We start from the raw sequence: 27,731 nt of genomic DNA, 5'->3' as shown, positions 1-27,731 counted from the left end.
ATAATTATTCACTATTGAGCAAAAACAATTTAAAAACAAAGTAACTAGAAAATACCTGACACCAGTCTTCTCCTTTAGGTCTTTGTGAACAGAATGGACAAGGCAGCAGGACGGTGGTGGGGAGGGGCTGACAGGGACAGTTTGTGTTATCTGCATTTTCAAAGACCTAAGTTCAAAAACTGGGCCTTCCCAGGCTCATGGATATTCCTAAGCTTGTTGTGTTTATAGGTCTGGTTAATTTAAGGTTGAGGTGTATCCTCCTAACCTCTCACTATAATACAATGGTTTTTTCCAAACTTTATTGGGTTTAGAATGCAAGTTGGAAGAAGTTCCTTTTTGATTTTAGCTGCTCTGACTTTCTCTTGGCCTCCTACAAGCCTGAAGGTCTCACCACCCCAGTACTGTTCCTTTCCCAGGCCAACAAAATCAGGATTGGTGCTTCTTGCCTCATCCCTAAGTAAGGACTGGTTGGTGGGAGGTCTCTGAACCAGCGCATGGAGCTACGCAGACACCCAAGGCCTCAGCCACAGGAAACCTGGCAGCTGTGAGCCCAGAACTCACCAGAGAGTTCGGCCCCTGCCTCCCACCCATCAGAGGCTCTTTCCACCACCGGAAGCTCACGCCTCTTCGTGACCTTGGGAAGTTACTGGGAGCCTATCTGGAGCAGAAAATAGACCGTGGACATGATCTCCGAGGCCCCCCCTCTACATGGAGCTTCTGGACCCTGCGCGTGCCTCCGGAGGAGAGGGGAGCCGCAGGACCCGGCCGAGCTGCGGGCCTCTAGGAGCTGGCAGAACTGGGGCAGAGCAGTGCTGCAGTCACACGTTGGGGAATCAAAGCTCCGAGCTCAGGCAGGGGAGTCGTCAGGCGCTGGGAGTGTTATATTTAAGGAGCATTTTGGAGGTCAGGAAGCTGGTGAGAGGAGCAGCGGGGGAGGAGCAGCCTCGGAAACACTCCATTTCAACAAGCCTCCTCGTCCTCCAGCCAGAATCCTCTTCCAAATCCCACACCGCAGTCCATAGAGCCTGTGTGAGGGGAGGACGGCAGATGGCCAGAGCGGTACCCGCTTAGGTGCTCCCCACTTCCCTGTCCCCTCCTCCTCCCATCCCCCAGTCTCTTCTCCCCACCCTCTGCCACTATTAGTCACTGGCTCTGGGGTGACAGTGTGGGCTGCAGGCATTGGCCTCGCCTTCTGGTCTGTTCATCTGTGTCAGCTCCCAGCTGGGAGCCTCCCCAGCTGCCCCTCCCCTCCGGTGCTGGGACCCATGTGCACACCCCTGCCCTCCAGCCCCACCAGTCCACTGCAGGGAGGACAGGGGCAGGGAGGGGAGGGGAGGGGTGGCACGGGCCACAGAGCAGCAGAGGTCCCCAGGTTTGTGTGGAAAGCCAGCAGGGCTCAGTTCATTTCCAGGCAGCTTCCTTCTGCCTCTGGGAACCTAGGGAATCACTCAGGGCACTGGAGTTAAACAAAAAGTAAAGATAAAAAATGGAGAGACATACCACACCCCCCCCCCAAACCCCGCCCCATCCTTCTCTGCCCCTTCTTCACAATCTGCTAATCCAGAATGTTCCTTCAGGCCTCCAACAGGATGGGCAAGGGCAAAGCCAGGCTCCAGCCAGCTTCATCCCGCCCCCAGCTGCTGGAGAGGGAGGAAGACAGGATGGAAGCAGGGGGGCCACTCTAGAGCGTCAAGTAGTCTCCCCTACATTACGTCCTGTGAGTCTCACAACGCCCAGGGAGGTAGTACTAAGCCACATTTCAGGGAGGAAGAGACTGAGGCTCCGGGGGAGCGGGGGCTCCAGTTCTCTTCCTACCGCTGGTGGCTGTCCCTAGCCCCAAGGCAAGGGGGTACTGTGATTGATGAAAAGAAGAAAAGCAGAAAGGTGAGGCCCGTGCTGGGTCCCACGAACCCACTCCTCTCACGCTAGCCTCAGAGCCTCTCCTCAGCCAGGCCAGGACGAAATCTCCTCTCTTGCTGGCCTCAGAGGCGGAGCCCAGCGTGACCTCTGTCAAGGCAGCTCTGGACATCCCTTCTCCCTAGAGACCTCCCGGCCTCCTCGGCCCTGCTCTGTCTGGTTATGGAAATCCCAAAGAGGACCCCCCCTCCCCTTCATCTCCCGATATCTCTCCCGGCTGCCTGGAAACCTGCCTGCCCGCCTGAGTGCTGGCTCATTTGTCCATCTCCTTCATTAGTGTGTTCCAGATCACAGCTCTTTCTGCTGCCGGACAGAAGGGTGACCTGTGGGTGGTACAGCCCTCCTATCAGGAAAGAGACACACACCTTAGAGAAACCCCACTAGCCAGGAGAGGGGACCTCACCTGACTTCACTCATCCTAATTACAAGCATAACAAAAGAAAACATCTTTCCTGCCAGATGGGAGAAACAAGGCAGATTTCTAATTACCCACCCTGATCCTCCCGGTTTACCCTCAGGAGAAATTCAGGGTGACTGATGGTATCGGGGACCCAGAAGGGAGCTTATAAGCTCAGGTTCTCTCGGGGGAGGGAGCGCCCATCCGCCCACGGCCAGCTGCTCCTGCTCTCTTCCCACCAAATGGAAACGTCTCCCTTCTCATCTAAGTCACACGTGAGGAGGACCCCTTCACAAACTGATGAACGGAGCGAGCGTCCACTCATCTTAACAGTCAAGGACTCCTGGCCAAGGACACAAGAATTTACTGTTGGCCGAGAGCTGGCTGGATGAGAGGACAAGCCTAGGAAAATCACATTCGTACCTGATTCAAGCCTGACACCTGTCCCGGAGGTGTGTGTGCTGTGGCTTCACACGGGGATTCTGGAATTAGACCTGAGTTCAGATTCCTGCGTAATAGCTATGAGCAAGTCAACCACGTTTCTCGACGCCTCCCCTCCATCTACACAAAGGTGCTGGCTACAACCCATACAGTGGCTAGGTTGTCAATGACCTAACCTGTGACCTACTATCAGGTGCCCAGCACACTTGAACCACACTTACAATGATTCCCCACAAACTACAACTACCTACCGCAAGAACCAGACCCAGTTCTCCATGCCTCATCTCCATTCTCTTCTTTACCTAAACAAAAGCTTCTGATTTTTCCCTATTCTCTGGAGGATGTTTTTATATTTTTGTTTTGCGGTATTTCTGCAACATCTGCCAACCATTTATTTATTCGACAATTACTCTACTTACTGAGTGCCTACTACGTTCAGCACTCGGGCAAATCGGCACGGTATTTCAACAATAAATCCAAGATCCTCCTTGTTCTCCAGAAGCTTATCATCTAATAAGGAAGTTAAGACATGGGCATTAAGTAGTTTTAACATAAAGTTTAAAGTAGTAAGTCATGTAAGAGAAGCAGAGATACTCAAGACACAGTACTTCTGTTTCCCTGAGTGAACATAGGTCTGTAATCATTATGCCAATTTTTCAATCAATTAACTAGTAATGGCGGACATACTCAGCTAACCAATACGGAGTCTGTCTGTGACAATTATTTCCTGATTAGTCTGGTCTTAACACAAAAAGAGTCGGCCAGAGAAAGGATCCAATATTTGTCATCATCCTTTATGGAGGCAAGAACTTCTTATTAGCATGACAGGTGTCCAGAAATAGTGCCTTCGGAACATACTGCTATTCTCACTGCCAGTAAACACGGGTTTATTTGGACAGAGCAGACGGTGTCTAATGGGCTGGAATTTAAAGTTTCATTTCCTACCATTAGGACATTTTCTCATGAGAGGCTGGGGGTGGGGGCCAGAAATGTTCAAAGATGTTTCAGGCCCCTATAGCTACTATTTTCTCTAAACATCACAACGACTGAGAATGGCATCCTCATGAGCTCAGGTTCCACGTGCCTTATGATCAGAGCCACTCAATAAGTACCTGCGTCCTTCCATAAATATATTTTTAGTTTTCGATAACATGCCCCTTTAAATTTGTGTTAAAATACTCTTAAAAAATAGTCTTTAAATATAAACAGTAGTTGTGGACATTTGAGATGGTAGTTTTGCTGCCTTCTGTAAGTAAAACAACTGTGTGGCAATTCTGTGTCAGTCCACCAGCTTCTTTCAACTTCTCTGCTACGTCTCCAAATTCAGACTTCCCTATGAGGAAGGGTTCCCGGGTTCTGGGAGCTCACATTCCGCTGTGAGGAGGGGCTCTGACTCTTAACTGCTGGGAAGAGGGATCTGAAAGCCTTCTCTAGTCAACTCCCTTGTCTTTAAGCGGTCATCTGGGTCACAGAGGTTCCTAACCCAGGGGATTTTATTGACATGTAATTGGCATATAACATTATATTAGTTTCAGGTGCAAAACACAATGAATCATTATTCGTGTATGTTGTGAAATGATTGTAACAAGCCTGGTTTACATCCATCACCACATCGTTGTACCTCTTTTTTCTCATGATGACCAAATCTACTCTTGAATGCTTTGACAATGCCTTGGAGTATGGCTGAGCCTCTCAAATCCATGCAGACAGCTCCTGCCCCTCCCCTAACCTCAGATACAAATTCTCAGTTGTTCCTGAACACCTTTCCCTGTATGTCCCACAGGCACCTCAGAGCCTGCCGGAATAAACAAAGCTTCTCACTGCCTCTCTGGCACCTCCTTCTGACTCCGACCTCCTGGCGCCTGCTTCAGTAGATGGCATCACGACCTACCAAGTCACCCGGTCAGACACCTGGCACTACTTACCCCATGCTCCTCTTCCACCTCCCACTGAACCATGTACAAAGGTATGTCAATTCTAGCTCCCGGAGCGACGCAAGTTTGTGTCTTGCTTTCACTTTTATACCTGCTTTTCCATTCTCATTATTAGGTCTGCAGGGGTACCTTCTCTCCAATTTGTGTGTTCACTTACCAAATCTTTATTGAGTGTCTGTTATATACCAAGTAATATGCTAGATGCTGGAGGGTGAAGGGGGGTGCTTGTGGTTAAAAAGTGGAAACACACTAGCACTCTGCCCTTAAAAAGCTTATAGTCTAGGGACGCCTGGGTGGCTCAGTGGGTTAAAGCCTCTGCCTTCAGCTCATGTCATGGTCTCAGGGTCCTGGGATCCAGCCCTGCATCGGGCTCTCTGCTCAGCCAGGAGTCTGCTTCCCCTTCTCACTCTCTGCCTGCCTCTCTGCCTGCTGTGATCTCTGTCTGTCAGATAAATAAATAAAATCTTAAAAAAAAAAAAATTTAACAAAAGCTTATAGTCCAGTTAGGGAAGATAGATTTATGTTAAAAGCAACAAACAAACAACAACAAAGAGGTCTTAGAGATGGCACCAAATAAGGAAATGATCAATGATCTGTCTACCCCGTAGCCAGAGAATACACTTTCAAAAGCAAATCCAATGATATCCTAAAATTATTCGATTGTTCCCATTATCAACATAATCTCAGGACAGTGTAAGGCTGTTGTGGGTTGTCAATTCCTGCATCTAGTTTCATCCCCTGTTCCTAAGGCCTGATCATGCCGAACAGTGACCTGGGCTTTGCCACGTTCATGCCATCTCCTCCCCTTGCCTCGCTCCTATTCGGGGAACAGCCACAGTGTGCCAGGCGTGATCTCGTTTAATCCTCACTACAACCCTGCAGGGTCCACACTACCGCCCTCACTACAAATAAGGATGCAGAGATGAGAGACCGAGAAAATCCGCTCAAGGTCACAGAAGCAGAGGGCAGCAGTGTCAGCACTGGAAGGCACATCTGTCTGATGCGGGTTCCTAACACCCCCTCCCTTCTCCTGTCCACCTGAGAAGCCCCTACCGACGCCGACGCCTCGGGTCTCAGAGCAAATGTGGCTTCCTTTAGAAAGCCCTCCTGCCTGCCCAGGGAACATCAAAGAGTTCTTCAGCGCTTCCCTGCTGACCTCAACTTCTGTTACAACCCCCATTACCTTGTACCATCATAATGTGTTTACTCATCTGTCTCCCCCAACAACCCGTGAACAAGCGCTCCCGGTGCTCGCACACACACCATCGAATGGAAACCTCCACCCTGAGCCTTCCGCTGACATATTCCTGGCATTTCACACTCGTTGAGCGTGTGGACCGACGAATGCCCACCAACTGTTCTCGGGGCTGAAACAGAAACTCTCGGGGCACAATTTACCATCCACATATCTTAACCCAGTCATGTCAGGACATCAGACGGCCCCATTCTGAAACCACAACCTTAAAAACAACAGCCGCAGAGGGGGGTGGGAAGGTAGCACCATGGCAATGCAGTAACAGAGCCTCAAAAACCAGACTCCGGGAGATGAAGCTATGCCCCCAACAGCCCTCCTCCAAGAGCCCAGCGCAGTCTGAACAGGTAGTGTTGTCATCAGGAATGACCAAGCTATTTCACCCTGGGGTACCTGAACCTAACATATGCGGGGCTAAGAGAAACGCTGAGAACAGAACCTCAGAACTAAAAGGAGAGGGGCACCTGGGTGGCTCAGTGGGTTAAAGCCTCTGCCTTCAGCTCGGGTCATGATCTCAGGGTCCTGGGATCGAGCCCCGCATCAGGCTCTCTGCTCAGTGCAGAGCCTGCTTCCTCCTCTCTCTCTGCCTGCCTCTCAGCCTACTTGGGATCTCTGTCTGTCAAATACATAAATAAAAATCTTTAAAAAAAAAAAAAAAAGAACTAAATGGGGAAAGGATAAGGTAAGAGGTGCATTTACATGTATTTAGAAATATATCTACCTACGACGGCGTATTAAAGAAGAGGCATCCAAGCCATATGTAAACGAGGTACCAATGAGTCACAACATGAATCTGCACTCAGCACCGGCACTGCACTGACACGCGATCAGAGATTTGGTACATCGGCCATCATCCATAAGCTCTCTCAGCACCTGGGCTGCAAAAAGCAAAAGCTTCTTAAGCATTTCTGAGTTTTAAACCTTCTAGAGATCTGGTGAGAGCCATGGGTACTCTTCCCAGAAAAATGCAGAGATACAAAATTCCACCTACAAATGAATGAGGCTCAAGGACCCTCTCCTAAGGAACTTCCTGGTTCATGGACCCAGACGGAAAGCACCTGAACTCAACTCCTCCAAAGCATTTGGAGGACAGAAGGTAAAAGAAAAAGCCATCACTATCCTGGGGTTAAATGGTATCAGTGTCCAATGATCAATCAGATTCACTATTCAAGGTCCTGAAAGCAAAGGCTAGCCTCAGGAACGGTCCAGCTCCAAAGCCAGCTCGCCCATCTGAGTAGACAGTCTGCAATCTGGACAAGCGGATGGTCAGGGCCGCTGCTAAATAGAACGGTTGTCTCCTTTCTTCAAAGAAAAAGTATTTGATGAATCTAAGCTCGTTAAAACAACAGCTGTGTGTAATGTTCACCACTGTGCAGACTAGAAGACTTAATCCCGACAGGTTAAATAATCTGGGTCAGATCATATCCCATGTGGGAGTTAGGACAAAGGGGCCGGGAACCCAGATTGGCAATTCGCAGTGACCTGTCTTAACCTCTAGAACACATTAATGCCCAAGGCACCCTTGCTGCCTGGGCCTTCAACCTCATCCTCTCCATATACACTTGGGGTGCCCAACTGTTTCAGAAGTCTAGCTTTGTCCAGTCTCGCATCTCCGAGACAAAGAAGACCCTGCCATCTGACCAAACAGGCAAGCCCCAGCCCAACCAAGGGCTGAGAAATTCTAGGACTACAGGTCTCCCCCTACACGTAGGGGCCGGGGTTGAGGCTAAGACCCCTCCTTAGATCCCCCATCCACTCCCAAGGGCTCAAGTTCCTTGTTGAGGAAAATGCACAGAAAAACAAATTCCAAACTGCAAGCAGGATTCAGGAGGGATTCAAAATCTGTCTCAGGAACGCCCTCTAGTGAGCCAGCTGGGTCCATGCGACAAAGCCACGGGCACCACTCCCTAGAGGGGCCCAGACCCACACATTCATTGGGGCATCAGATGAAGGGTGGGAGGAGACAGCAGCAGCATCTGCCACTCAGAGCCCAACTCCTCGCCAATCCCAAGGCCATCATGTGCTGCAGGATGAGAGGCAGTCTCTGCTCTCAAGACGGTCCGACCGACACCCACCCCACCCGTTCCTTATACAACAGGCAGAGGGAAGAGAGAAGCAAACAGAAGGTGGGCAGGAAGGAGAGGGATGGCACAGATGGGTGGAGAGAGCACTGTGGCGTGAGGTAGAGGCAGAAAAGAGAGACAGGATAGGGATAAATGAAAAAAACGGGGCAGAGCTAACACGACGACGGACACAGAAGTCAGCCCAGACAGAGCTAGAGTCCCCGTCCCCTCCCCCGCTCAGATGCCAGGGCACGTGAAGGTGAGGGGTGTGCTCTGCGGGACGAGCCCTTCCTCCCCTCTCCTGAGGGCATCCTGCTCAGGTCGGTTCCCTCTGCTCTGACACAGCCCCTGGACGCTGGGGACTGGTGGGCTGAGGGACGGGAGGGGAGAGAAAAGTGAACCAAAGGCAGAACTCGCCAAGCGAAGCCACTTACGCACAGTGCGGCCGGCAGCATTTCCATCCTACCTTTGCTGTCGCCATATCAGCCGGCTCCATGATCTCTGCTTGGCCTAAGGAGCAGCGGACCAGCCAGAGAGAAAAGGCAGAGTCACAAACGTCCACCCAGAGAGAACTAACCACCCCTGTGGAAGGTCAGGGAAAACAAGACCCTGTTCTATGGCCCCTCAGGTTGTCCTCTCCTGGCGGGGGAGGGGGTCGCGCGGGAGGGGACAGGAAGGAGGCTTGGGGTCCCAGGCAAGTCAGGGGGCTGCCTGGCTTCCCACAGGTGCTCACGTCAGGCTGAGTCAGGGGGCCTCTCCCCTCGCCTGGGACTTCTTCCCTGGAGGCAAGTGTGGGCCTCCCGGGGCTCCCCCTGCTGGGGGAGAGCGCAGAGAGGTGGGAGGGCCCGGCCTCCCATCACCCGGCCAACTGGTACCCACAGGTCAGGAAGAGGGGAGCGTGTGGGCAGCGGCCAGCTGGAAGGTGCTGAGCAAGTGCTGGGGGCAGCAGGTAGGGAGGAGGCTGGGGGGCCGGTGGGCGCAGGCGTGACAACCTCAAGAAGGGGGTACAGGCACTCAGCTGGAAGCGGGAGGCGCCGGAGCCCTGCACGGCTAGGTGGAGAACGCAGAGGGAGAGGAACGTGCCGGGCGAAGCCACTCACCTTGCAATAACATTCAGACTGACTGAGGCCTACACAGAAGCCAGGAGCGGGCGGTTCACACCCCCCCACTCCACTCCCAGAGACTCCCAGCCTCTGTCTAATGGTACATGAGAGCAGCCGGCAGCCCGGCTGGATCTGCAGAGGCCCCTGGCTCGCGGCGAGCAGCCTGATTGGAGGAGCAGGATGACTTCATCCGGCCTCATTCATCACTGTAGGTTTCCTGCCCGGCAGGGACAGGCCGCTCTGCGAGCCGAGACTACAGCTTCCTCTCCGGCCCATTTCACTCTGGCAACCTGGGATAGGCTGTGTCGGCCAGAGGCCGCCAGGGGAAAGGGAGCGGAGCACCCCAGGCCCTAGAGCGCGGAGGCTGCTCCCGTTTCAGGGAGAGTGCAAAGCCTCTCCTCCAACAGAACACGGCACGGCATGCGTATTCACGGTATGTGCACGGGCGGAAACACAAAGGGGCAACACTCCACAACGCTCGTGTGCTTTCCCGAACCCCTGACCTTCCTGCCTAACCTTTAGAGATAGTCTCCCAATCAAAGAGAATAACCGAGGGGCGCCTGGGTGGCTCAGTGGGCTAAAGCCTCTGCCTTCGGCTCAGGTCATGATCCTAGGGTCCTGGGATTGAGCCCCGAGTCAGGCTCTCTGCTCAGCGGGGAGCCTGCTTCCCTTCCTCTATCTCTCTGCCTGCTTCTCTGCCTACTTGTGATCTCTGTCAAATAAATAAATAAGTAATTTTAAAAAAAGAGAGAGAGAGAGAGAATAACCGAGGCAAAAGCAGACCAGGATCTTCAGGCTTCCCCGTGAGTTCCAGCTCTACCAGCTCCTCCCAAAGTGTTACCCTGGCCTTGCTGTTAAGATCCTCTGAGTCCCTGATGCTTATGGTTTCGAACCCATGAAATGTTAAGGTGGAAGGGACCTTAAAGCTTTGGCTCCATTTTACAGATGGGAAAATGAACACCCAGAAAAGAGTGAAAGGGTTGGGGCACCAGGGTGGCTCAGTCAGTGAAGCATCAGCCTTCGGCTCGGGTCGTGATCCTGGGGTCCTGGGATGGAGCCCCGCATCGGATTCCCTGCTCAGCGGGGAGTCTGCTTCTCCTTCTCCCTCTGCCCCTCCCCGCCGCTTGTGTTTTCTTGCTCTCTCTCTCTCTCAAATAAATAAAATCTTAAAAAAAAAAAAAAGTGAAAGGGCAAGGAAAGAACTGCCAACACTCCTTTTCCAATTCCAGATGGACTTACCCTCAAAAAAGGGGAGACCCTGAAAGAAATAACACCCTTCATTTACCCATCCCCCAGTCCAGCTTCCAGAGCAGAGGAAAAATCCAGCATAGCAAGGATTCAACAGAGAGCTTAAAATATAAGAGAATTTTAAAAAAGAAGGCAATGAACCTGTGACCTCTCGGTCCGGTCCGTTCTGGCCTTCTCCTCCCCTCATTCTTCTCTCTGACCCTGCTTCTGTTCAAGCCTGACTTCACAACCAAAGTGCACATTCAGGTAGACCAACAACAGAGCAGGAAAGGGTTTCCCAAAAGAATGATACCACTACGGATTCCCAGTTTCCACAGCCTTTGTGCATCTGGCTTAATGACAGAACAGTAAGAATTACAACTCCCATCTGCCTGGGGCTCTGGGGTATTTTCAAATCTGCTGCCTCATCGGATACTCGCAGGAACCCTGCGAGGTAAGCTGTTCTCCCTTCCCAAAAGAACGGAACTGGAACTCAGAGACTTTCAGGGACTTACCCGAGGTCACACAGCACAGCAGAGCTGGGATTCAAGCCGGTGTTCGTGGACACCGAACCCCTTGCTACCTCTCCCACCACTTCACTTTCCCCCCTTCAATCGGTCCCCAACTTCTGCTTCCATTATTACAGACTGAGAATATAAAACCTCAATTTAATATTTCTCTTTGGAGACCACCCCCTTTTCTGTGAAAGATGCCAAATTGTAAGAAAATGCATTATCAAGACATGGGGGGAAAAATCCTGGGCATATTCAGAGGTTGGTATATATATTAGCAAATCTCCTGTGTCCAACGGAAACAGTTTTTAAAAAGAATCATCAGGGGGCATCTGGGTGGCTCAGTTGGTTGAGCAACTGCTTCCGGCTTAGGTCATGATCCTGGAGTCCCAGGACGGAGTCCCGCATCAGGCTCCCTGCTTGACAGGGAGTCTGCTTCTCCCTCTGACCTCTCCCCTCTCCTACTCTCTCTCTCTCCCTCTCCTCTCTCTCTTATATAAATAAATAAAATCTTAAAAAAAAAAAAAAAGAGAATCATCAGGGACTCCTAGGTAGAACAGTGAGTTAAGCCTCTGATTCTTGGTTTCAGCTCTGGTCGTGATCTCAGGGGCCTGGGATCGAGCGCTGTATCAGGTTCCATGCTCACTGGGCAGTCTGCCTGAGAGTCTCTCTCTCCCTCTCCTTTTGCCCCTCCCACTCAGGCTCACTCTAATTAATAAATCTTAAAAAAAAAATCAAAGATTCACTCATATTCACCTTATTTAGGCAGCACAGTAGACCAAACATCTCACCAAAGTGGTGTACTATCAGGATTAAAATGAAGGGGGGAAAAGATGCGTTCCTGGTTCCAGCCACCAGAAGCACTGAGTAGGTCATGTCTCCCTAACCTATCCCATCTTATCCTATTAGCCAAGAGGCACAAAAGTTCCATAAAACCAAAGGAAAAAGGACAAGAATAGAAGTAGTAGACTATACCATTTAGGCTAATGGACTGATCTTCTTCAACTCACTGCCCCATGGTCACTGACACAGTCAACCTGGAAAGGGTCCATGGCACTGCCAGAACGGCACTAGAGGTATTCCACTGTACCCTGCACAAAAAAGCTGTGTGCAGGCTCTGCCAGTTCCACACATGCCATCTCTGCTCAGAGGCCTGCAGTGCTCCTCCTGGCTATCGCTCTGGCCTGTGGTCCTCTCTCTCCCTGGGCTGACAGTCAAATGCACAAACAGATGGAGAGCAGAAGCCTGGTAGCCACGAGGGAGGATGTTCTGTTTCAGCAAAATCATGCAGAGATCGGACCCATGTCCACAGGACTGCATCCAGTCTCCCAAACGACCAAATACCTCAGTCCGACAGTCACACAGCCCTGGGTGGCGAGCACAGCACACAGCATTCAGGTGAGCTGCTCAGCTAGAATCATCTGTGTGTACTTTATAAGGCAATTTAAACATCCTGAACTCCAAGCGGCGGGGAGAGAGCTGTCAGCTACAGAACGGACAAGGCAGAAGACGGGGCAGGGCAGGAGGGAGGGGGCAATGCTTGGTTTCAATGAGAAAGGAGGGAAAGAGTATGTCCCAGAGGCCAAAGAACATTCCAGGAAGAAAGACAGAAAAGAGAACAACACTGAAAGGGAAAAAGGAAAGGAAATCTGACGCAGACAATCTCATTAAGAAGTCACTGTACCCACGCTTCTGCTAACCAGAAAGGAATCTACCTAAATAATGGACTAAGTAACTCCTCTAGTCCACGCCATCTGCTCTTTGAATTAAAGGCCAGAAGCTTCTTCTACAACTCCGTGTCGTTCTGTTCTGCCTAGTATTTAGTGAAAAGACAACGAAGGAGAGAGAGACAGAGATGGGTACATGGGACGGTAGCATTTATCATCACATCATTTTCTCTCCAGGGGAATTATTCGTACTAATTACTTTACCCTAGGTATTATATTCTAACTCCTTAATCACTGTACTTATATAATAGGTTTAAAACCCAGATACAGAAGAGAGGCTAGGGTGAGTTTGGGCAGAGGAGGGGGAGGGTGTGGTGGGAAGTACAGGACCCAATTCCCTAAGGACAGCTCAGAGGCTGGACACCGGCACCTGCTTCTTTCAGGAAGGGCCTCCTCCCGAGCAGCTGCCTACTGGTGGGAGGGGCTGCAAGGAAGCCAAGGAAAGCTGCTTCCAAGCCTGGCCAGATCAGCATCCCCCCCACCCCGGGGCACCATGGGATATGTAGTTCTTGGAGCAAAGTGCAGTGGTGCAGCCGTATCTGCATTGCTGATCAAATGTGCAGCCCGATCGCTCTGCCTATCCCAAGACCGCCAACTCCTTGCTGGCACCTTTGCCAGGAAGGTACCATTCCTTCTCTCCGGAGTCTTGACTTTAAACAGAAGAGATGGTGATGAAACAGGGAGGGGTGCGCAAACTACAGGCGTCCAGAAACATGAAGACCTTGAGAAGTCACCTAACGTCTTCCTTCCGTGGATAAAGCGAGGCAGATGAAGGGGGAAAGGGGTGTGTGTGTGCGTGTTTTCTCACCACCGTGCATGTCTGATGCCGGAGCTGGAAGGTGACTTCTCCTCATCTCTTTCGCTCACTAACCATCAACCCTAGGGAAAGGCATTCAGGCGTGGGGCCGAGCCTACCTCTCCAGCCATTCTGCTCAAATCTGAATTCTGACTCAAATGCCCACCATCTGTGTGACCTCAGGCAAGTTACTTAGCCTCTCTGTGCCCTCATTCCTTATCTGAAAGCCACAGATATTACTCAACTCATATGCTACATGAAGGTAGCACACGTTAAGGGCTTAAAACTGTGTCTTAAGAGTTAGGGTTCTTTTTTTTCTTATTATTATTCAGTGGCTCGCCACTAATCTTCTCCTGATTCAGCTGACCCTTCTCCCCCAGAGCATGAAATTTTAAGTCCCCTGCAGGGCTGAAGATGGCAGAGGTAGAATGAACTGAAAACAAGCCCACCTGCTTTTTCAGATGAATAAAGACATGAAAATGGAGCGGGGGGGGGGGGGGGGGGCGGTCATCAGAATATGAAAAAGGGGGACGCCTGGGTGGCTCAGTTGGTTAAACAGCTGCCTTCAGCTCAGGTCATGATCCCAGCATCCTGGGATCGAGTCCCACATCGGGCTCCTTGCTCCAGAGGGAGCCTGCTTCTCCCTCTGACTCTGCCTGCCACTCTGTCTGCCTGTGCTCGCTCTCGCTCGCTCGCTCTCTGACAAATAAATAAAATCTTTAAAAAAAAAAAAAGAATATGAAAAAGGGCAAAAAAGGAACGAAGACGGGAACTATGAGTGGACATTAAGGGGGACTTATAGGGGAGTTTGTGGAGTAAAAAGCCATCAAAGAACAATTAAAGAGTCCAAACAAATAAAGAAGGGGAGGAAAGATTCACAAAGAGAATCAGGGATGTTGATCAGGCTGGAGGAGGGAGAAAGGAGACTGAGCAAAGTGGCAAGTTCCATGAGAGAACCTGACTACAGCACCTGGGAGTTCTGCGAGGACAGAAACTGCTCAGCAGGGGGAAACCGGAGCGACTGCAGCTAACCCTGCAGGGTTCAAGTCTGGAACCATCTTGTGAAGCGGGCCTAGGCCCTGGAGATCCCGGGTGCTGCAGCGGGGCTGGGCTGGAGGGGCTTCTCAAGCGGTCAGGACAGGAGGGGGAGAAGGGGGTGGTAAGAATTAAGGTTCAGGTTCAAGGAGGAAAGGAAGTAGCCTTTAGTCAGCTACAAGACGGCACCCGCAGCTCTGAAGTCAAGAGGAGAGAGGCAGGCCTCTTTGAGCGCAGGCAGCCATAGGGTAGACAAAAAGGACAGTGCCAGCCCCTCGGCCATTGCTTAGGGAAGCTCGGATCTCAGGCAACACTCTTGAGAGTCTTTGCTGGTATCCGATCAGGCCCTTCTGCATCTAAGTTCCTCAGGGTAAAACAACAAGTCAGGCAGGGGAGAGGCCTGCCCCTTAGCCACTAGCAATTCCTGGGACCTCACAAGCAACAGGAGTATTAATGATACCCCTAGAGCTGGACAGGGCGGTGCTGCAGAGCGGTTAGGACCTAGAGTCAAGGCGCCTGGATTCACATTCTAGACCATCACATTAGAGCTGTATATGCTCTTATCCAAGTTACAAAACCTCTCTCAGGGCCTCAGTTTTTTGATCTATAAAATGGAGGTAACAGTTATACCGGTTATACTATTTCATAGCAAAATGCTGACATTTAAATGAGAGCCCAGTGCCTGACACATACCAAAAATAGTCACTCAAGGTTCACGAAGACAATGCTGTCTTCTAACCACTATCTTTAGGGCAGTCAGAGGTTGGGAACAATAGGTATTTCATGAGTTCCCCTGGCCCACCCCTCCATCTGTACCCAGCACTGCTCAGGTTACACAAGCCCTTCCCCCTCCCTACCCTCCCCAACCAGCAGCGGGTCTGTCCAGATGACAGATTCGTGCAAGTACTTTTAAAATGAAAAGGGTCACCGATACAGAGGGCAGATTCATTCAGGGTGAGATATTTTTTTTTTAAGATTTTATTTATTTATTGGACAGACAGAGATCACAGGTAGGCAGAGAGGCAGGCAGAGAGAGGGGGGAAGCAGGCTCCCCACTGAGCAGAGAGCCACATGCAGGACTCCATCCCAGGACCCTGAGATCATGACCTGAACTGAAGGCAGAGGCTTAACCCCCTGAGCCACCCAGGCGCCCCTCAGGGTGAGATTTCACATGGCCATTCAGGGTGAGGACATCTAGGAAGCCACAGGATTAACTGAGTAGGGGGTCCACAGGGAGGGGAGAGGGGGCATAGGGCAATGCTGAGCTTCTTGGAGTGCATGGTAAATGGGCACCATGCACGCTGTCTTGTGTGCTCCAGAGGCAGATAATGGGAAAAGCCTTAGGACAGAAGGTGTGAGGCTGTCTGAATGCCCTGGGGGCATCACTGGACGCAGGCCGCTGGAGAGGCCCGCTAGGAACCACTGCTTGAAGCTGAGGGAGACCAGACAGGACGCCAGACCATGGTCAGTGACCCCTGGACAGCGCAGCAAGCTGCAGCAGGCTCGGGGACTCCCGTGGAGAGCGGCTCATCCCCCATTCTGGGCAGCTGCCAGGATGGACCAAAGGTGAGCAGGCAGCCGAGGGACGGTCTCCAAGTCAGGAGCGTTCTCCTTCTGCTCTCAGGTTTCTTCTAGGGAACTGGGACAGAGGTTGAAGGACGCAGCTACAGATCCCAGCCAAGTCCTGGCCAGGGGCTAGGCAAGAGAGGCCAAGCCAGCAAAGGGAAATGTGAAGGGGAATGCTTCCAGGGACGACCATCCTCTCCAGACCGCTGCTTGGTCCTCACCACCCTCCAAGAATACAGGACACCCCAGGGAGGGCTGTTGCAATCGAATGAGAAAACAGACCATAAAGCTACAGAAGCTGGGTTGGGGGGGAAGGGATGGTAATATATAGCCAAGGAAGAATCTGAGTGGAGATTCTCAGCTCATCTGGCCATCAAGTCTGCCTTTTCATTGGCAGTTCCCTCCTCCTACTGTCCTGGTCCTACGAGGTGGGGGCTGTAGGGCCAGGTGGAAAGTCCTGCCCTCCGTGGTAGGAGGGGAATCCAGGCCACGCCCCCTGCCTCCTGCCTGCTGAATAACACCCATCTCGCTCCTTGAGGGGATGTGGTGGCCACTCTCTCCTCTCCAGCAAAGCCACTGCCAACAGGAGGTGCTGGCGAGCCCAGCAAACAAAGAGCGAGGGAAGGTAAAGAACTTGTGTTCCTCAAGCCAACACCAAGAGGGCCTTCTCACCTGATACCAACAGAGAGATCAGAGCGACCACAGTTCTGTTCTGTGGTTTAGACATAATACTGAACTGAAAGAAAGCATCAGGAATGTACTTTCCAATAAGTAACCTGTTAGTTAAAAAACCTATGGCACTTCTCAAAAATCAACAAAGCATATGAAACACACTCAAAACAAAAACAAAAAACAAAAACAAAACACAAAACCCTATTTGGCTTCAGGCATATTTAACTGAATCATTCAGAGTCACTGGGGTCTATTCCCTCCTTGTCAATTTGTCTTGTGTTGCGTCTGGCTTGAAGCTTTGCCACAAATCATCTTCATTAATGGACTCACTCACACACTCCCTATCTGGAGCTTCAGGTCCAGGAGACAGGGGAAGAAAGATCCATCCAACATAAGAAAAAGCAGAAGGTTCAGCGCTGGGTGCCCCAAGTGTCCCAACGGCCACATGGAGGCTCTCTCAAGGGGAAGTCATAAAAGGCGGCTCTGGAGTGGAATCTCAGATCACTTATAAGGAATGACAGTGGACAACCCAAGTTCTTACAGGCCTGTTATCATAGTTAAGTAAGAAAGGACATGGAAAGCACACTGATGAACACATAAAAGACTCTCAAAACAGCCGATTATTATTAATCATAACAGATAATACCTCGGAACTTTTATGGTGCCCACAGACTAAGTCCACGGACATTCAGTATTCTCTTAGATTTGCTCACCACATTTGTACAGCTTTTGTAGTTTCCCCTAACTCGAAGTTTCTTTACTGAAAGAAACCCCAATTAATTTCCTTCAATTTCCCACTATGGAAGTTATTCACAAAGAGGCAGATGTCCGCTTGATGTGGGGACTGAAGAAGAAATTCACAACTGAGGAAGGAGCAGAGAGATCAGCCTCCTTAAATCCCTTCTTCAGGCCACCTCTGCAGATCTAGGTCCCACCCCCCATTTATAAGGACAATGGACAGACACTCTCTGCCAGATGCCAAGTCCACCCATTCATTGAGACGCCAAGAAAAGGAAACCCTGGTGTTTCACTTCTAGAGGGAAAGGAGTCCAATAGAGACAACCGTTCACTCCGTAATCCCCCTAATGAGTCTGTCCTGGGGCCACACGAATCAACTCCGTGTTTCAAGCCTAGCCCTGGTTCTCCCGAGGGACTCCCCCATCCAGCTCGCATACCAGAGACACAAGGGAGTGTCTGTGTTAGTGTCTGGGGGCCAGGAGCGGGGGTCCCCAGGAGCCGTCCACAGCCTTAGCCCCTCTTCCAATCGCAGAACAATTCCCCCCACCCCGGTTATGAGGGGTTTCTCGCATCTAGACGAAGACTTTAACCTTCAGACTAGGGACCGGGGGAAGAGGGAGGGGGCCCAGCAGGGAGCTGCCTGCTGCTCACCCGTCAGAGGATAAGAAGAAAAGCAGCATTGAGCAACCTGCAAAGTTGGTGACAGATAAGATGAAATGATTAATTTAATTACATATCCCCACCCTGCCCACCTCTCCCCCTGCTGCAGAACCAGGATTCTTGGGCTATGCAGCCAACAGCTGCGGGAGAACAGAAGCGATGCGCTGATACCAGGGCCCCTGAGGGCTAGGCATTAAAAAGGCGCCATGGGTCTGCCAGAGGCTCCCTAGGACACTGTGCTCTCCCTGTCCCGTGACCATTCACTATTAAATTGCGTACATGATGTTCCCTAGAGCAGAGTTAACAGGAGGCTTTTGACCACGGGTCACGTTCCTCCGAGCGCAGTTCAAGACCCCCAGAGTCAGAATCGCTTGGGATGGGTGTTAACTATGCAAGTTCCTAGGCCCACCCCAGTCCACAGGGCTCAGAACTGGAGAGAGGGGCCCAGGAATCTGCACAATGGATAAGCCCCACATGGGATCTCGACACCCCGTATGGCCGCTCTGGTCCCCGAGGAGGCTGCACATGATCAAGGGGTATGTGCACTCCCGCGGGCAATGCAGGAAGGGAAGTATTAGAACTTACATAGATCTCTATTTCTTTTTATCTCATCCTTTTAAAACATCTGCTTAATTACATAATGAGCAATTCAGTACAGCAGTGCATGTATATCATTTATATAAATGCATTCACACGTGCATATATATGTATGCGTATATGAACATGTGTGTGCGTGTGTATACATGCGTGTATATACACACGTGTGGGTTTGTGTACATTGGTGGAAATATGTATATATATTGGTGGAGACAGCTCAAAAATGTTTCACTGACTCAGGTTTGCAACCAAGTTAGAGTATCAACTTCTGGTACAATGACTTATTCATCTCCTGGAAGGGAAAGCAGGGCGTGGTCTCCACAAACAGGTGCTCTGAGCTCCCATTATTCGTCAGTAACATGCTGGAAGAACTCTGGGATTCTGGCCTCCAAATGCACCTCAAGACTGGATAAGAGGGAGACAAAGGAGGTAGCAGGACAGGGCAAGCTGGAGGTGGAGTCTCGGCCTGAGCCTCCGGGGTACTGCCACCCACTCACATTCCTTCTCCACTCCCACTGGTAGGAGGATGGGATTTCTCCCTGGCAGGAGGTGGGGAGGCTGGGGAACAAGGTTTACCATCTGCCTGCCTGCCTGCCGCTTGTTCAAATCCAGATCCCAACTCCGGCATCCGCCGAGATAGCACAGTTTGCCGAGCTATAATTAACAGCCCCCTTTCTCAGGCAGGAAAGGAGAAATGCTGGAGTAGGAGAAACGCGGAGCAGGTGACGGCTACACCTGCAGACAGTTCTGCTGACGGCCACAGAGCCGGCCAGGCCTGCCAAAGAGGAGCTACGAACTGGGAACTCGGGGAGGGAGGGGAAGACAGGAGCGCCCACTCGCTTCTCTGCCCAGACCTAAAATAAGGTGCTTCTCTCTCCTGTTCAAACACCATGTGTGCGGTCTGTCCAAGACCACGCTGTCACCTAACCAGAGGTGTATGTGGATCTGAAAAAGAATACAGAAGGGCAGTCACAAGCCACTGACCGCGACCATGAAAAGGTCATAAAGATTAACAGATACAGAAGGGCTAGTCAGTTCAGTGGCCCTCAGTTTGGGGCACAGCTACACAATCCTGTAATCACAGAATGTGAGAGCTGGCAAAAAGCCTTAGACAATGGGGCGCCTGAGAGGCTCAGTCGGTGAAGTGTCCGCCTTTGGCTCAGGTCATGATATCGGGGGTCTGGGGATGGAGCCCCACACCAGGCTCCCTGCTCAACGGGGAGTCCGCTTCTCCCTCTGCCTGCTGCTCCCCTGCTGTGCTCTCTCTCTACGACAAATAAAATCTTAAAAAAAAAAAAAAAGGCAAAAAGCCTTAGACAGTTACTCATGTGCTCATTTACTCATTAACCAATCTTCACTGAGCACCTAGCGCATGTTGGGCACTGCACTTCGAGTCAGATACACTCTAGTGGGTGAACCAGACTGTCCCCCTTCTCTCATGAGATTTGGGCCCTAGTAGGGGAGACAACTGGGCCAACAGATACAACAGATACATACCGTTATGACACGATCAGCGCTCAGATGGAAATCAGCTGGGAAAGTGAGGACCCGGGTTTATGCGACTGGCCTCCCCTGCCGTAGCCTAACCAAGTCCTCCCACGGACAGTCTCAGGAGCTCAAAACTCCCCTTCCACTTACTTACAGGCTTGGCTCCAGGCTACTATTTGCCAACAAAAAGGACATATCATATCATTTACTGTATCCAGACACAGGGCTAGGACCTTCTCCCGTTTTATCTCATTTTGACCCCCCCCCCCAGTCTCCACAAAGTAGATACAATTGTCTCTGTTCTTTTCTTTTTTTTTTTTTTTTAAGATTTTATTTATTTACTAGAGAGAGAGCACAAGCAGGGGGAGTGGCAGGCAGAGGGAGAAGCAGGGAGCCCGATGCGGGACTCGATCCCAGGACCCCAAGATCATGACCCAAGCCAAAGGCAGACACCTAACTGTCTGAGCCATCCAGGCGCCCCCGCTGTTTCTGTCACCAGCAGTGACAGAGGCACCTTAGGTGGGAATCCCTCATTCGGCCATCACGTGTCGGATGTCTGCTGTGTGCAGGTAACCTGGGTGGTCGGCACCTGAGAAGTCACCTCGTAAGAGTAAGGATTCAGTCTCTGTTCACTGCCCTTCAAACTTCTGCCAAAAGATGGCAAAGTACTCATGGGCAGCCACGCCTGTGGGTGTTTGCACACGGGCCGTGTGAGAGAGAATCTGATCAAGTCATCTACAACACCTCCAGCCCCAATCGACCTCTGAAATCTATTCAGCCTCTCACCACCCTCCCTCCACTTGTCCATCTTTCCTTCCCCTTCCTGCTCTATTCCTCTTCACAAAAACACACCCAGAAACCTGCCCATAAGCTTCCATGCCCCCCTCTCCAACAGCTGTCAGCCTCTGAGTTTCCCCTCTGGCCTTGGGGGCCAGGGCGTCTTTCTCCTCTAGGACACCTCCTCTCCTCTTCTTGTTGCAGAGGCCAAGGGGGCATGGCCACCACGGAGCCCCTGCCCACGGTTCTGTCAGCGAGGGGGACCGCACCGGGAGAGAGCACCCCCCACCCCGCTTATCCTCTGACCTCCCCGGCTGCCTACTCGAGCAGCTCTGGGGTCGGGGCAGAGGCCCCAGTGACTACCTCTAAGAAGTGAACATGTGACGTCCACACCCCCGAATGCCTCCCTCACAGGTTCCCTGCCACTGGAAGGGAATGATCAGCACCCCAGAGGCGCCAGTTAGAGTCCATCACCCTCCACAGCACCTCTGTCTTGCGACCTCCAAGTTCTTTACCAACTGAAGTCATTTACCCCACAAGAGACAATCCTCCCTGGCCGGTTATGAAAAACCAGGAGAGCCACTAACCCCCTGGGCAGACACCCAGTAAGGCCCCGTCAAGCATTCCATCCATTCCGACGAAGGGCCACCCAGCCTCAGCTGGCGGCACCTTCTATCCTTTGCCTTCGGCCTCTTGCCACAGATCACTCCTCCCCCCTCTTGAGGACCCGTCCCCCCTGGCAAAGAACTACCAGAGCCCCAAACACGAGAGCCAACCCCGAAAGCTGCCTCTGTGAAGAGCCCCCGGTCATCCCCAACCAGCCCAAGGGCCAACTGGTCACACTCTCACTCTCGGGGGAGTCTGGGGGGGGGTCCCCTGCCACCTACTTGGCTCGCAGAAAGGACAGCTTTTTCCTCAGGGAGGAGACGTGGTAGTGACAGGCTTGCTTGACGGCCGCACTGCAGGAAACAGCCTCGGAGTGCAGATTCTGTACCATGCTGGGCTCAGGGGAGGGCCCACCACATGGCAGCGGGGACCTTAAGGGCTGGGGGCTCACTCCAGAGCCACCTGGACAGGACTCGGCCTCAGCAGCTCCGTCAGCTGTCGGCCAGACCACCTGCCCACAAGCCCTCCCAGCCCGGCTGGGCGATCCAAGACCCGGGCAGGCACAGGGCCCAGGGCAGGAGAGCCCGAGGCTCCGTGTCACCAGGATCCCCTCTGGCTTTGGCCCAAGCCACAGCTCCAAACAGGGCCCTCCTCCATCTTCCCACATCTGGCAGTGCTCTGGGCACTTGGTGAGTTTCCTCCTCCTCTTTGTCCTCAGACAGGGAGGCTGGAGCTCTACCTGCCTGTGATGTCAGCTGCTGGTGCGGGAGGGAGGGGGAGGGCCGGCGGGCCCCGCTCCCAGAGGGTTTGTACTGGGCTCCTTCCTCGTGCTGAGGGAGCCTACTTCAGAGGTCACCTGAGCGGCCGCCGGGCTGCGGGGAATCTGGGGGCCGGGCACACCGATGGGAGCTCAAGCGCTCTGGAAGTAGGCTGTCTGGGGACAATTTCTGGGCTAGAAGCAGCAGAACTGAAAGTATCCTTCCTTCTACCAGGAGGCTCTCCATTCTGGTGGCTTGACCCGAGCTGACATCAGTTGAGCCTGCAACTCCGGAGGCCTGGCCTGGCCTTTGGCCTCAAATTCCATGACTTTGGTTTCTCCATCTGTTCACTCGTGAATTCCACAAGCATCTGTGGAGTGCTTCCTCTGTGCCAGATAGAAGAGATATGGTCTCTGTCCTCCGGGGTCTCGTGGGCCGGCGGTGGGGAGACAGAAAAGTGAGCTGAACAGCGCAAACCACGAGGCAAGTGCTGGAAAAACGAACCACAGCCCAGCACTCCATCTGTAAAACGGCCCTCCCTAGCATACCTGGAAGAAACGAGGTGAGCTCCAGGGAGACAGGTAAGACGGGAACACCTTTCCTGCGAGTGAGAGAAAAGGTGATGCAAGAAATCCCCAAACTGGGGCACCAGTGGGTGGCTCAGTGGGTTAGGCCTCTGCCTTCGGCTCAGGTCATGATCTCAGGGTCCTGGGATGGAGCCCCCGCATGGGGCTCTCTGCTCAGTAGGGAGCCTGCTTCCTCCTCTCTCTCTGCCTGCCTCTCTGCCTACTTGTGATCTCTGTCTCTCTTTCTCTGTCAAATAAATAAATAAATAAATAAAGTCTTCTAAAAAACTTTTAAAAAAATAAAAAAGAAATCCCCAGATTAACCATACCCAAAGCTCACACGATTCTCGTTCCCCCTCCTTGGATCTTGGGAAATCCCCTCATTTCCCACGACTCGGAGAAGACAGGTCCTGCCGCTATTCACCCCCTCACCTTCCCGCCATGTGGTGTGGGAACTCACTTGCATCCACCTCCATTGGGATCTGGTCCAGGCCAATCCTTCCACCTGTGCTCAAGATCTTTCCTTGCCTCCTCCAAAACCTTGCTCCCTTATCTCCCGTAGGAACCACGAGCCCACTGACCAAGTCGGAATCCTGGAACTAACTCCCAAGGCCTCCCTTCTCACACCCTAAATCCAATCCATCACAAAGTCCTGGACATTGGAATCCCCTTAAAATGTATCCTGAATTCATCTACTTCTTTTCTTTCTTTTTTTCTTCCTCCACAACTACCATCCCAAGTCCAAGCCACCAATATCCTTTAACTAGACTGCCCCAGGTGCTCGCTCCCTCTGCAGCCACCGTTCCTCTGCACTACAAACTTCAGAATGCAAATCTGATGCTGTCAGCATCCTTCTTAAAGACTCATAGTAGCTTGGGGCACCTGGGTGGCTCAGCGGGTTGGGCCTCTGCCTTCAGCTCAGGTCATCATCTCAGGGTCCTGGGATGGAGCCCCACATCAGGCTCTCCACTCAGTAGGGAGCCTGCTTCCTCCTCTCTCTCTGCCTGCCTCTCTGCCAACTTGTGATCTCTGTCTGTCAAATAAATAAATAAAATCTTAAAAAATAAAATAAATAAAATATAAAGGGCTGTGTCTCCCTCTATTAAAACAATTTTTCCCCAGTCACCCCTGCCTTCTCCTCTAGGTATCATCTCTTCCTCCCAGAAAAACTCCTAGAATAAACTCTCCTTGCTCGCCCTCTTCTTCCTCCCTTCACCTACGCCCTTCTAAAACTGCTCTGTGGTTACCAGAGACCTCTGAACGATCACTGCAGAAGATCCTGTTTCGTGGGGCCCCCCTGGGGACACAGTCAGCTGAGCATACAATGTTTGGTTCTGGCTCAGGCCATGGTCTTGCGGTTGTGGCATCGAGCCCCACGTTGAGCTCTGAGCGTGGAGTCTGCTTCAGATTCTCTCCCTTCCCCTCTCATTCACTCTCTCTCTCAAATAAATAAATAAAATCTTTAAAAAGAAAAAAAAAAAAAAGATGGTGCTTACCTTACCTGCCTCTTTCCTCTTTGATTCTGCCTTCTTGAGTCTGTTATTTATTTTTTTTTAAGATTTTATTTATTTATTTGATGGACAGAGATCACAAGTAGGCAGAGAGGCAGGCAGAGAGAGAGGAGGAAGCAGGCTCCCTGCTGAGCAGAGAGCTGTATGTGGGGCTTGATCCCAGGACCCTGAGATCATGACCTGAGCTGAAGGCAAAGGCTTTAACCCGATGAGCCACCCAGGCGCTCCAAGTCTGTTATTTCTATCTCCTACTTTTCCCAGCTGCAGTGGGCAACATTTTGCAAATTACTTCTTTCTTTGCCTTCTGCTTACACTCTGATGACCCTAAGACTCTAACAAGTAATATTAGTTCTCTCGGGATGCCTGGGTGGCTCAGTCAGTTAAGCATCTGCCTTCAGCTCGGGTCATGATCTGAGGGTCCTGGGATCAAGTTCTGCATTGGGCTCCCTACTCAGCAGGGAGCCTGCTTCTCCCTCTACCTGCTGTTCCCCCTGTGTGTGCTCTCTTTGTGTCATATAAATAAATAAAATCTTTAAAAAAAAAATATTAGTTCTGAGAGCACCTGGGTGGCTCTATAGGTTAAAGCCTCTGCCTTCAGCTCAGGTCATGGTCTCAGGGTCCTGGGATCGGGTCCCGCATCGGGCTCTCTGCTCAGCAGGGAGCCTGTTCCCCTCCCCCCACCGCCTGCCTCTCTGCCTACTTGTGATCTCTGTCTGTCAAATAAATAAATAAAATCTTAAAAAAATATATCAGCTCTGTCTCCTGAGCTTTAAACAGGTATAGCCAACTGGCTGGTTTCTCTCCCCACCTACACACTCAACGTGTCTAAGTTAAACTCACCACCACCCCTGCTCTTCAAATTCTTCCCGCTTTACTCAACATTTTAATAATGATAAATATAATACTAATAACAATAGCAAGCACATATATAATAAGAGCCATGTGCCAGGCACTGTGCTATGCTAATTATCATAGACACAAACACACAAGCTCCTCCCAGTAACTCATGAGGTATGAATCATTACCATACCCATTTTATAGATAAGGAGATTGAGGCACAGTGGTAGAGTGGTTTGCCCAGGATGACACATCATGCACTTGGAAGCACGATCAGAGCCCAGGCAGGAATTTAACCTCTGGCCTGTGCTGCCTTTTATTTGCTGCCCCTACTAGAGAGCCTAGGTTCACACTAGGTGCCCTCCTCAACCCAGCTATAGGCAAGCTTTGTCAAACCTACTTAACACATTTCTTCTTCAATCAGTTCCTCCTTTTCTGTCCTCGCTAGTCTAATTCAGAACTTGGCTTAAATGTCACCAGGTCAGTAAGCTGTTCCTTCCCACCCATCTTAGTGTTACCCTAAAAAGCTCTGGTCCACTGTACCACCCTTTTCCATTTTCCTTTTAACCACTGCTACTGCTGGATGCTTTCTTATTCACTTGTTTGTTGATACCTATTTCCACCCACTACAACGAAAGCACCATGAGAGGGGAGACTACACTTAGCCTAACACTTAGCCTATTCGTGGCTGCAGCTCCCAACGCCTGTAAGAGTAGCTAGCATAGAGTATGTGCTCACTAAATGTGTTAAATAGGGACCGGATGGTAAATAATTGTCAGGTTCCTTCCCTGTCTGCCTTCAACACGAGCCCTCTAAATCCATCTCTCCCAGCAGGACCAAAATGACTTTTCTCCCCAAGAGTCTCTATAAGGTGACCTAGGAACCCCCACGCTCAGAATCTCTCCCTCATTTCTCCTCCTCTAGAAGCCCACTCTGTCATGGCAGGCTGCAACGTGGTGAGGCACGTACCTGCCTACCCGGGCAAAGATGAGGGCTAGTCACTCACCAGCTCCCCACCATCGGCCATGATCGGCAGTGATGCTCAAGTATTTGAAGTCCCTGAACACGCCTTTCTCCCACCTCCGTGCTTATGTACGTCTTGTTCCCTCGCCTGGGAATGCTGCCCATGAACAGACTCCTACTCAGCCTGCAGCTCTCAGCGGAGCACAGCTCCTTCCGTGGAGCCTTTCTGGGTTCCTCGGCCCCCTCCTCCCTCTCCCCTGCCCTCACCCCAAGTACAGTGGCTGTGCTACTTTGCAACAAATCTGGGGCCTCCGCTGAGCCTCCATTCCCTGTACTCTAACATAAAGATAGTAACAGCCCCTATGTGACAGGGTTGTTGAGAGGATTACATTTCAAAGCGTATGCAAGATTCATCGCACCTGGTTAGGCATCTTAGCGTCCAAATTCTTTAGTTTTATTACTTTATACGAAATCCCGTGTCTGTTATCACATTCTATTATATTTGCGTACTTATAGGAACGTCTCACCAGGAGACAAGAAGACGCTCAAGGGGAAATCCCATGCCTTCATCTCTTTATCCTTGGTGTCCACATCTGACATTTTAAGGGCGATCAATATTCTACAAGTCCTCTGTCTCTGCTTCTTCAAGGACAGCAGAGCACAGATCATTAGGAAAGTGAAATCTCACGCCACCCTCGTCACAGCAGGTATCTCTTACGAAGCACCTACTACGAACGGGGTGGCATGTTACACATGTTATCTCATTTATTCCTCTCAAGGAAAGACTTTTACAAACGAGTAAACTGAGGCTGAGCAAAGGTAAGTAAGTTGCTTCTAAAGAGGCAGGTAATAAGGAAGAAGGGAATCAATCCTAAGTCCGTTTTGACTTCAGGGATTTCACTCTTTCTAGAACACCATGATGCCCACCATCAGTGAGCCTCCAGACATCTTTTTATTTTATTCTTTTTTAAAGATTTATTTCTTTGTTTTAGAGAAAGAGAGAGTGGGCACACACATGCACAGGAGTTGGCGGGGACGGGGAGCAGACTCCCCAATGAGCGTGGAGCCCAACACAGGGCTTGATCTCATGACCCTGAGATTATGACCTGTCCTGAAACCAAGAGTCAGACGCTCAATGGACTGAGCCACCCAGGCACCCTGAGCCGCTACACCTCTTGCAGCCTGGACTCCAGCAGGCTCCCCAGCATCCTGCAGACACTTAGTAAAGGTTTGGGGCACACACACTGCACGCAGGGACAGATACATGAACCCAGGCAGCCCAGCCTCGGTGCTTGGTTACACCCCAGCCCTGCCCAGGGCTCCATCCTCCTACACGGAAAGGCTTCCTGGTCAACCAGGACCGAGTTCTGTTGAAACTAACATTGTGTACATAAACCGTCCTCAGTGAAACAGTTCCTTTTTCTACAGCTCTGGCTTTGATTGTTCCTACCACCACGTGAATATATGAAATAAAGATCTGGCAATGTCAATATCAGTCTGACAGTTGGTCCGGTTTGGGCTGAACCTGGGAGATAGTGTTTTTTAAGGGTATCCCTGGCTTCACCTAGAAGCATGAATATAGATTTAC

General features: G+C 51.2%; 1 protein-coding gene across 17 annotated transcripts in view; it reads right to left on the bottom strand.

Moving 5' to 3' along the window:
• The window catches only part of GRAMD1B (GRAM domain containing 1B), a 242,487-nt gene that overhangs the window by 101,188 nt on the left and 113,568 nt on the right, over nt 1-27,731 (bottom strand). Inside the window, exons 1-2 of one of the 17 annotated variants that reach the window (XM_082683752.1) lie at nt 9,105-9,187; nt 8,471-8,514 (exon numbers count right to left, since the gene is read on the bottom strand). The exons of the other annotated variants lie outside the window; for them this stretch is intronic. The gene's annotated coding sequence lies outside the window, so the exon portion shown is untranslated. Of the gene's footprint in view, nt 1-8,470; nt 8,515-9,104; nt 9,188-27,731 lie in introns of those variants that run through there. 17 annotated transcript variants of the gene reach the window in all.

Source organism: Mustela nivalis, assembly GCF_964662115.1.
Source record: "Mustela nivalis genome assembly, chromosome: 9".
NCBI classification, from domain to species: domain Eukaryota; kingdom Metazoa; phylum Chordata; class Mammalia; order Carnivora; family Mustelidae; genus Mustela; species Mustela nivalis.
The sequence above is the reverse complement of the archived record's forward strand: the minus strand, read 5'-3'. Positions and strand labels throughout refer to the sequence as shown.